We start from the raw sequence: 9336 nt of genomic DNA, 5'->3' as shown, positions 1-9336 counted from the left end.
ATTTTCTCTCTCTAAAGTCATCATCACCCACTAATCATCACGATTTGACTTCATGTCAGCTTATTTTCAATCACTGATATTATGCATGCACATACTTTTGTTTTTCTGGCTGTGGAAGATATATCAGATGGGATCTAGCTTTATCTACATGGTTTGGCATGAAAGAAATGTGAGGCTGCACAGATCGAGCTTCGAAGACTTATCACTGCTCCAAAATGAAGTGGATCGCTCCTTCCGCACCAAGATGGTGGGGCTTAGATCATCTCATCCAGAACTAGCTAGTAAGACTCTCTGTCTCTGGTGCACAAGGCTTTGATTATTCGTCTACACGTTTGCCGGGTTTTGCTGGCCTCCTTTCTACCCTCAAGCTTGTGTTTTTCTTTTGATGTTTTGGGACAGCCTTCCAATGAAATGAACCTTTGTATGGATACCACTCTTGTAAGGACCAAGTGTTTTTTTTTCATTTCTAATACATAACCATTACATTTTGATCTTCGCAAATAAGCGGCGAACATGAGCAGCAATCCAAATGCAAATCGACCGGATATTGAGGAACATTTTGATCTCAATGAACAAGAACCACTCAGTCGATCAACACTCCCACTTACAGGATTCGGAAAGAATTCAAGCGCAACCACATTAGAGCTACACATTCCACAACATATTTTGTATTTTATCTACTTTTGACATGGTTATCCGATTACATACATTTTAAGTTGGATATTTTGTACAAACACTATTTTTTATATAAGATTTACCACTTACAAAAAAAGATATTACAAAAAATAATATATCAGATGGGCTTCGTTAAGATCTTGTGGATTAGGTTGTATTTAGGACAAGCCTTGTTTTGTGTAACCGATTAAGATATATGGTGGGATCTCTCATTTCATTGATTAAGATTCTATGGCCTATATATATATATATATATATATATATATGTATCTTTTCGCATATATATTCGTGTGAAGTTTCGTGAAATCCAAAGCACATCATGGTATGATGGACTAGTTTGTCGTAACCTGGACCTGTGTCACTAATAACTAGGAACATGCATTCTCTTTCTTACCAAACGACAGAGTTCCTATGAATGAGAAGACCACGTTAACGTTTACGTGACTTTTGTTTTCTGTTTAATCCCTTCTTAATGGAAGGTGAATAGACACCCTCTTTCTTATCTCTTCTCGCTATAAAGGGTTCAAACCCTATCCTACCAAATCACAAAGACAAGATCATACAGAAGGTGTCTCCAGCGACGACATTTGTAAGTTTCTGTCTCTCCCTCATGGTTTCTTCATCATCCATATGGTCAGTTTTAGGGTTTCTTACATGCTAGCTCCAACAAAGGTCTCATCTTTGAATTTGGGTTTCTTGTTTTTACAGCTAAATCGGTTTGTTAAACACGAGGAGTTGTTATAATATGGATAGGATCAGTGTTTTGCCTGATGAATTGCTGTTGCAGATTCTTTCGCTGGTTCCGACAAAAGATGTCGTTGGAACAATGGTTTTGTCTAAACGATGGCAGTCTCTATGGAAGATGGTGCCGAAACTTGAGTATGATTCTCTGATCCGCAAGACTAGACAGAAGGTTCACGGATTTTGTTTACTGGTCTTTGCAATTGCATAATGCTCCAATTCTCGAAAGTCTGCGCCTTCGTGTAGATTCAAGGTCTGCTTCTGCAGAAGATTTTAGAAAATGGGTGGGAATTGCAGTTGAGCGCCGTGTGCGTGAGCTCGACATTTGGTCTTGCTATGGTGATTACGATGAGGGGATTTGCATGCCGAGTAGGCTCTACACTTGTGAAACTCTCGAGAGATTGATACTCCGACAGTACGTCCTTGTGGATGTCCCTTTTTCGGCTTGTTTCCAGTCCCTCAAAACTTTGCACCTCATACAAGTATGCTACAAAGAGGCCGAGTGTTTAAACAGGCTTTTATCTAGTTGCCCTGTTCTTGAAGATTTTGTTGTGGAATGGTGTTTTGAATGGATAGGCACTTACACTATTGCAGTACCGAGCTTACAAAGATTATCTACACGCAGCGTGGATGGAGGGTTTGGCGGGTTGGTGATAAATGTGCCATCTTTGAAGTATCTGCATATTGTAGATCATGACGGTGGTAACATTTCGGTGGTAAAAAACATGCCTGAGGTGGTGGAGGCGATTGTTGACATTTCTGTTGCACATTCTCAGAGGCTTCTAGGATTTCTTACATCAGTCAGGCGTCTTTCCTTAACTTTAAAGGTAACTTGTCTTCTTTTGTTACGAATGGATTAATTTGAGACTGGATATATATAGAAAAAGAGAAAAGGTGGGATTTTTCTTTTTAGTTGAATGATTCCCCATGACGTGGTTTATGTACTTAAGATTCTGTCATAAGCAGGGGGTGTTGTGTCCTATCGGCCTTGTCTTCCATAAGCTTGTTCATTTGGAGCTATACACATGTGACCTTGTGCGGTGGGATCTACTCACGTGTATGCTTGAATGTTCTCCGAATCTACGAGCTCTCGAACTCAAAAATGTATACATTTTCCTCGACCTGCTGTTTTCTCTTTCCAGTTTCTTTCTTGATGATCCGTAATATTACCGTTTCCTGTCATCTTTTTTCGCAGGACGGATCATACATGGATCCCTCGATTCAGTGGAGACGACCAAAACATGTCCCTCTGTGTCTGTTGTCAAGCCTCGAAACATTTCGGTGGAAATATTACAATGGAACTCTGCGAGAGAAAGAAGTGGTGGAGTACGTCCTAACGAATGCGATGTGTCTGAAGATGGCATTTATATTCCCAGAATTCTCCCATTTAGAGGTGGAGCTTCTGATTCTGAAGGAGTTGGCTTCCATGGCTAGGGGTTCATCTTCATGTCAGCTTATTTTCGGTGCATATCATGCGTAGACAGACTATTCTTTCTGGGTGGAAGGAAGATATATCAGAAAGGGCCACTTAGTTAAAAACTCTCCTTAACATGCTGTGGTTTGCTCTGATGTGAACTTAGGTGTTATGAAGGATAAGCCTTGCTTTCTAGTAACTACTGTCATATGATTTTACGTTGAAACCTCTCTTTTGTTAGGGTTGGATTAATATCCGGTTTACGGTTAATGGTTTATAGTTTGGTCTGGTTTATTTTGATTTAGCCAGATCGAACCAAACTGAATCTCAAGTATGTTATTTCAGATACCGGCTTGATCAGGGTATCAGGTTCAATTTTCGCTGGTGTACGATCGATTTATTGTTCCTTGCTGGTATTTGAATGTTGGAACGAGAGGTTGGGTTGATTTCATTATGTAAGAGACTGCATGTAAAGTTTTTTTAAAAAAAAAAGAAATTTGGAACTTATGTTTGACTTTTTTGTTTTGTTTTTTTAATACTTCAATTTTTTTTTAAATTTTAAAAAGTAATACCTATTTTTTTTTTTATAACGAAAAGTAATACCTATTCGGTTCAATATTGAAATCAATACGATAACGGTACATTATTATTTAGTTCGAACCCATTCGGTTTTGTTTAAACAAATGGAAATATAATCCTATAAATGGAAATATAATCCTAGTAAAGTTAACATATTTTTTTTTTGTTAAAATGTGCATCTATTAAATCAAAAAATCAGAAAGTAAGTTACATGGCGGTTTTAACACCGCATAACAAAATGGAGAGAACTTCCATGGCAGGTGAATACTACAGAAGAGCATTTCCAAAAAACCTTTTTCATGCTTGAGGTTATCATGGTGACCTTGTCAAGTGAAACCATGCTTGGGGCAGGAGATTTTCTCTCGGCTTCGTTCCATTGTGGCCAGAAAGGATGATGTTTTGCATTAGTCGATCAAGCTTGAGTCGGGCAACTGTGATGCCCGTGGCCTGGGATCTGAAAATGCGGTTATTCCGCTCTTGCCAAACGAGGTAAGTCACCGTTTGGAGTGTGATTTTTTGCAATCATCTGTCGTTGTCTCTCGCGACCCACGCCTTCGAGCCAGCGGGTATAAGGGATAGTTAAAGAGGGGGTGCCGCAAAGTACTTCCATAGTCCCAAGCTGTAGGGGCATTCGAAGAAGAGGTGTTGGTGCGCAAGTTAATATATATATACACACACACTACTAACGTTGAAGTCCTCTATTTGAATCTTGCATATAAGCGAAGAAAACCTTACATATATCGAGCCAACGATAGGGTAATTTTGAAATTTATGAGAAAGAAAGAATGGTGGACTCGGCCAGTTGCTGAATCGAAACACAGAAGAAGCTGATTCGGAAGAGAAATTACATAAACGAAACCTCTGAAGCTGCAGACACCATTGTTGAGGAGCTCATGTCACCAAAGGGAGTTGATATCTTCTTGTTGAATCTCGATGTTGACCATCATCAATAGGCTCAAAGGTATGGAGAAGAACATGCATTCTCTTTCTTACCAAACGACAGAGTTCCAATGAATGAGAAGACCGCGTTCACGTTTGCGACTTCTGGTTTCTGTATTTTTTCTTTTTAGTGGAAGATGAATAGACATGCTTTTTCTCCTCTTCTCGCTATAAATGGTACAAGAAGTCGATGGTGAAGATGTACATGATTAAAAAAAACGGAAAGTAGGATCGTCATCTTGCGTTTGGGATCATATGACTAGGATAAGTGTTGAATCTGCCACTTGTAATCACTGTGATAAAACCTTGTATGCTTTGGCCACTAAAGCAACATCACACTTAAAACGTCATGTGGAACACAGTTGCAAGGCAAGGCCTAAGTTTGTCAAGGTAGATGATATGCTTATTGGTTATGATGGAAAATCGAGGGAAAAGAAGGAGATTTTGGAGAGAGAAAAGGGTTAAAATGTTGATTGTGCATGAGTTCTCTTTCTGTTTCATTGAGCATATGATGTACAGGTATATGATGCTTTATGTCAATCCTGATCTCAAAATGATATCTAGAAATACAGCCGCAAGTGATGTTATGAAGTTCTATGAGGGTGAGAAACAGAAGTTGAAGACTGAGTTAGGAAAAATTCGTAGTAGAATACGCTTAACTTTTGATCTTTGGACAGATATTACTCATGAAGGTTATATTTGTGTTACGACACATTACATTGATGAGGATTGGAGTATGCATAGTAAGATCATATCATTTTGTTCTATGCCTCCGCCTCACATGGGAATGTAGATATGTAGAAAAGTACTTAATTGTCTGGGAGAATGGGGTATAGAGAGAAAGATCTTTCCTCTTACTCTAGATAATGCTTCCAACAACGATAGTATGCAAGACATCTTGAAGTATCACCTCAATAGACAAAATGGATTGTTGTGCAACGGTGAGTTCTTCCATGTGAGATGTTCTGCATATATCTTGAATCTTATAGTGCAAGTCGAATTGAAAGTAACTGATGGTGCTTTGGAGAAGATAAGAGAAAATGTAAGATACTTCTGAGTCGAGAGATTTTAGATCTTGTGTGGACCAACTTCGTACTAATAATGGATCTTCCTTGATAATGTCTCCACACGTTGGAATTCTACCTATGAGATGCTTGATAATGCTCTCAAGTTTCAAAGTGCATTCTCTTCTTTTGAGATGATAGATAGGAATTACAAGTGTTGTCCATCTGATCAGGAGTGGTCTAGGGTTGAAAAAAATACGCAATTTCTTGCAGCCCTTTGATGAAATAACTACAATGATTTATGGCTCATATTATCCGATGTCCAACTTGTACTTCATGAATGTATGGAAGATCGAGTTTCTTTTGAGAGAGTATGCACAAAGCGAAGATGATGTTATTAAGAGAATGACTGAAAGGATGCAATTGAAATTTGATAAATATTGGGATGAATATAGTATTGTGTTTGCCATGGGAGCGGTGCTTGACCCAAGGATGAAGTTGAAGGGGTTGAAGTATTGTTATGAACAACTTGATACAAACATGAGTGATTTTAAGGCGGACAAAGTGAAAAACAAGATGTATGTTCTCTTCAAGACTAATTTTGAGGTGTCCATTTTAAGAAGAGCAACTCATTCAAATCCAACCGATTCAAATGGAAAACGGCAAAGATCGACTCTTCACAAAGTAAGTTCTATTCTTTTTATTCATTTTATTATTTTTTCACTAATGGTTTCTTTTTGTTATAACATTTTTCAATATATGATATTATGTAGGATTTATATGGATGTGATGATGGCGATTCTTTTGACGATGGATCGGGGTCGACTTTAGATAGGTATTTGTTTGATCACAAATTGAACTTCAAAACCCATGACAATATGGACATCTTACAATATTGGAAGGCTAATATCGGACGATACAGTATGGAATTGGTTCTTATGGCATCAGACATTCTTAGTATTCCTATAACTACAGTTGCTTCAGAATCATCTTTCAATATGGTTTTCACGTGTTAAACATGTATAGAAGGCGTCACTTGCCTTCAAATGTTCAAGCTTTACTATGTGCTCGCTCTTGGATGTGTGGTTTTAAAAAATTTGGTAAGTATATAATTTTATAACATTGACTTAGTATTCTTTTTGTTATGTTTAAAATAATTTGATTTTTGTTTTTGGTACATAGAATCTAGATTTGGTTGCATTACACCTACCGATGGTTTTCTAGCTACGTTTCCAATAGAGGAAGAGTTTACAAGGGATCAATCTATGATAGAGATGGATGACGTTTCACAGACCAACTGAGTCTTCTAGTATTATGACTTCGAGTGATTACATTTTTTGTGCTCGATGTATTTATGTTTATCGATTAAGCATGTTATTTTGGACTCAATGTTATCGACTATGAGTATTATTTTGGACTCGATGTATTTATGTTTATACATCGGCTATGGATGTTATTTTGGATTCGATGTATTTATGTTAATCGTTTATACATGATATGAACCTTTACTTGCAGAAAATTATTAGGGTCGGCCCGAGCCCGAACCCGAGCCCTATAGGGTCGGGCTTCGGGTTCGATTTTATAAGCCAAAAAAAATCAGGTCGCCCCGAGCCTGAACTCGAAATCTTCAGGTCAATTGCGGGCTCGGGTCGGGTCGGACCAGGCCGACCCGATTGACACCCATAGGATACAGACCCTTTCACAAGACAAGTTCATGCGAGGGTGCGTTTGGAGTCGTCATTGCGGAAAGGTGTAAATTTCTATATCTCTCTCTCCCAGTTTCTTCATGAGTTTATGGTTAGTTTTAGGGTTAATTACATAAAACCTCCAATAAAGCATTTGAAATTTGGTTTTTGGTGTTGATAGTTGAATCTTGAGAAACAGGACGGATTGTTAAAATATGGATAGGATCAGTCTATTGCTTGATGTATTGTTGTTGCGGATTTTTTCTTTGGTTCCGACAAAAGATGTGGTAGTTACTATGGTTTTATCTAAACGGTGGTAGTCACTTTGGAAAATGGTGCCGAAACTATAGTGTAATTCTCTCATAGACGAGACTAAAGAGGGAATGTTTGTGGAATTCGTTTAATGTCTTTACTTTTCAATAAGGCTCAAATTCTAGAAAGTTTGTGTCTTGTATTTGAAGAGGGGGTTGTTCGTCCAGTAGATAGATTTGAGAATATGGGTTGCAATCTTGGTTTAAAAAAATGTGAGATGGTTCAAGGCGCAAAAGATCTAAAAAAACAAAGCGTGAGGCGCAAGGCGAAGGCATGCATCTCACGGATGCGAGGCGTGTAAATAAAAAATTATCGAAAATGAATTTTAAATATATTGTAAATATAAAATTCAATTACCAAAATATCTAAAATAAATCCAAGTGAAATAAACAAAGAGGAAATGCAAATATTTATTAATGAAATATTTAATCAAAATCGGCATCTTCGTATTCTCCATCATCTTTATAATCTTTGTCTTCACCGATATCTTCTTCCTGCTCATCGAAATAAGCAATGCACTCTCATTTATGAATTGACGAGGAAGAAAGAGAACTATTTTTTGCACTTGTTGATCCTCTAGTATGATAACTACGATCATGGACTCCAACAACTCTACCAACTTGACTCCACATGAGGCCATCATCACCAATAAACACAAAATCATTATCTTCATCTGAGCTACCTTCCATTCTACCAATTAGTCATTCATTGCTTTCATCAATATCTTCTAACATAATAGGATCCATGGTGTCATTCATGTTGTGTCGTCGTTATTTAATCGGCTTTGTGCTAACTTATTCTTCTTCTTTGTGTGAATCTGGAAATCAAATTTAAAACATATAAAAATATATAATTTTATATAGTGCAAATAAAAAGAATGTTAGATATTACTTACTTGTTGAAAAACACTTCAATTTCTTTCAAAACCAGTGGCACCGCAAGTGAAACTAAGGATCTTTATAGCAAACTTTTGGAGATAGGGAGTAGAAGATCCAAAAGAAATCCACCAATCCGCTATTAAAATGTAAAAAAAAACAAAAGCATTAGTAATTCCTAATACAACACAATTAATATAATATATATATCTTAAATTTTAAAATTTGATACCTGGAGATTGTGTATTCCTTAGTCTAATGGCTGTCAGTAAACCAAATAGACCATTTGCAAATCTATATTCTGCTAATTCTTTTATTATTAGATTTTCCGTATCGAAAGAACCTGACAATTTGGAAATACACTCGTAGACACCCTTCATAACTTCTTCACAAGTTATGTTTGGATGATCATAATAGAGACTTGGGTTTAGAAAATAACTGGCTGCATACAAAGGTCGATGAAGTTGGCATTCCCATCTTCTATCAATATACTCAAATGCTACATTGTAATGCTCATCTTTCAATCTAAAACTCGAAGCAATAGTCTCTATAACCCTATCCATGGTTGCATAAATATAACTCATTGATGGTTTTTTCTCTCCATCAACAATCCTGAGAACCTTAACAAGAGATCCTGTCAACTTAAGATCTTCGTAGAAGATACAGTGTAAATGTTAACAATTGCCTCCACCACCTCAGGCAACTCCTCGACCACCAAAAATTCACTTGTGGAACAATTTACAATGTGCAAATACTTTAAAGAAGGAGCATTTATCACCAACCCACCATGATATCTTCCACACATGTTATGTGTAGATAATCTTTGTAAGCTCGACACTGCAATATTGCAAGTTTTCTCCCCACGGGGAACCATTCCACAACCAAATCTTTAAGAACAAGACAACTAGATAAAAGCCCATGAAAACACTCGCATCTAAATTGTTCACTTGTATGAGATGCAAAGTCTTGAGGGACAAGAAACAAGCTTGAGAAAGCACATCCACAAGAATGTATTCTCGGAATATCAGAGTCTCGAGATCCACAAGTGTACAGGCTACTTGACAAGCGAATCTCTTTCTTCATCGCCATAATTGTAAGAACAAATCTCGAGC

General features: G+C 37.3%; 1 pseudogene; it reads left to right on the top strand.

Moving 5' to 3' along the window:
* The first annotated feature begins 1127 nt into the window (after window positions 1-1127).
* On the top strand, window positions 1128-3207 carry LOC104801436 (annotated as a pseudogene).
* The last annotated feature ends 6129 nt before the right edge of the window (window positions 3208-9336 follow it).

Source organism: Tarenaya hassleriana, unplaced genomic scaffold, assembly GCF_000463585.1.
Source record: "Tarenaya hassleriana unplaced genomic scaffold, ASM46358v1 Cleome7, whole genome shotgun sequence".
In the NCBI taxonomy this organism is placed as follows: domain Eukaryota; kingdom Viridiplantae; phylum Streptophyta; class Magnoliopsida; order Brassicales; family Cleomaceae; genus Tarenaya; species Tarenaya hassleriana.
Note: the sequence above shows the minus strand (reverse complement) of the source record. Positions and strands in the feature narration are given on the sequence as shown.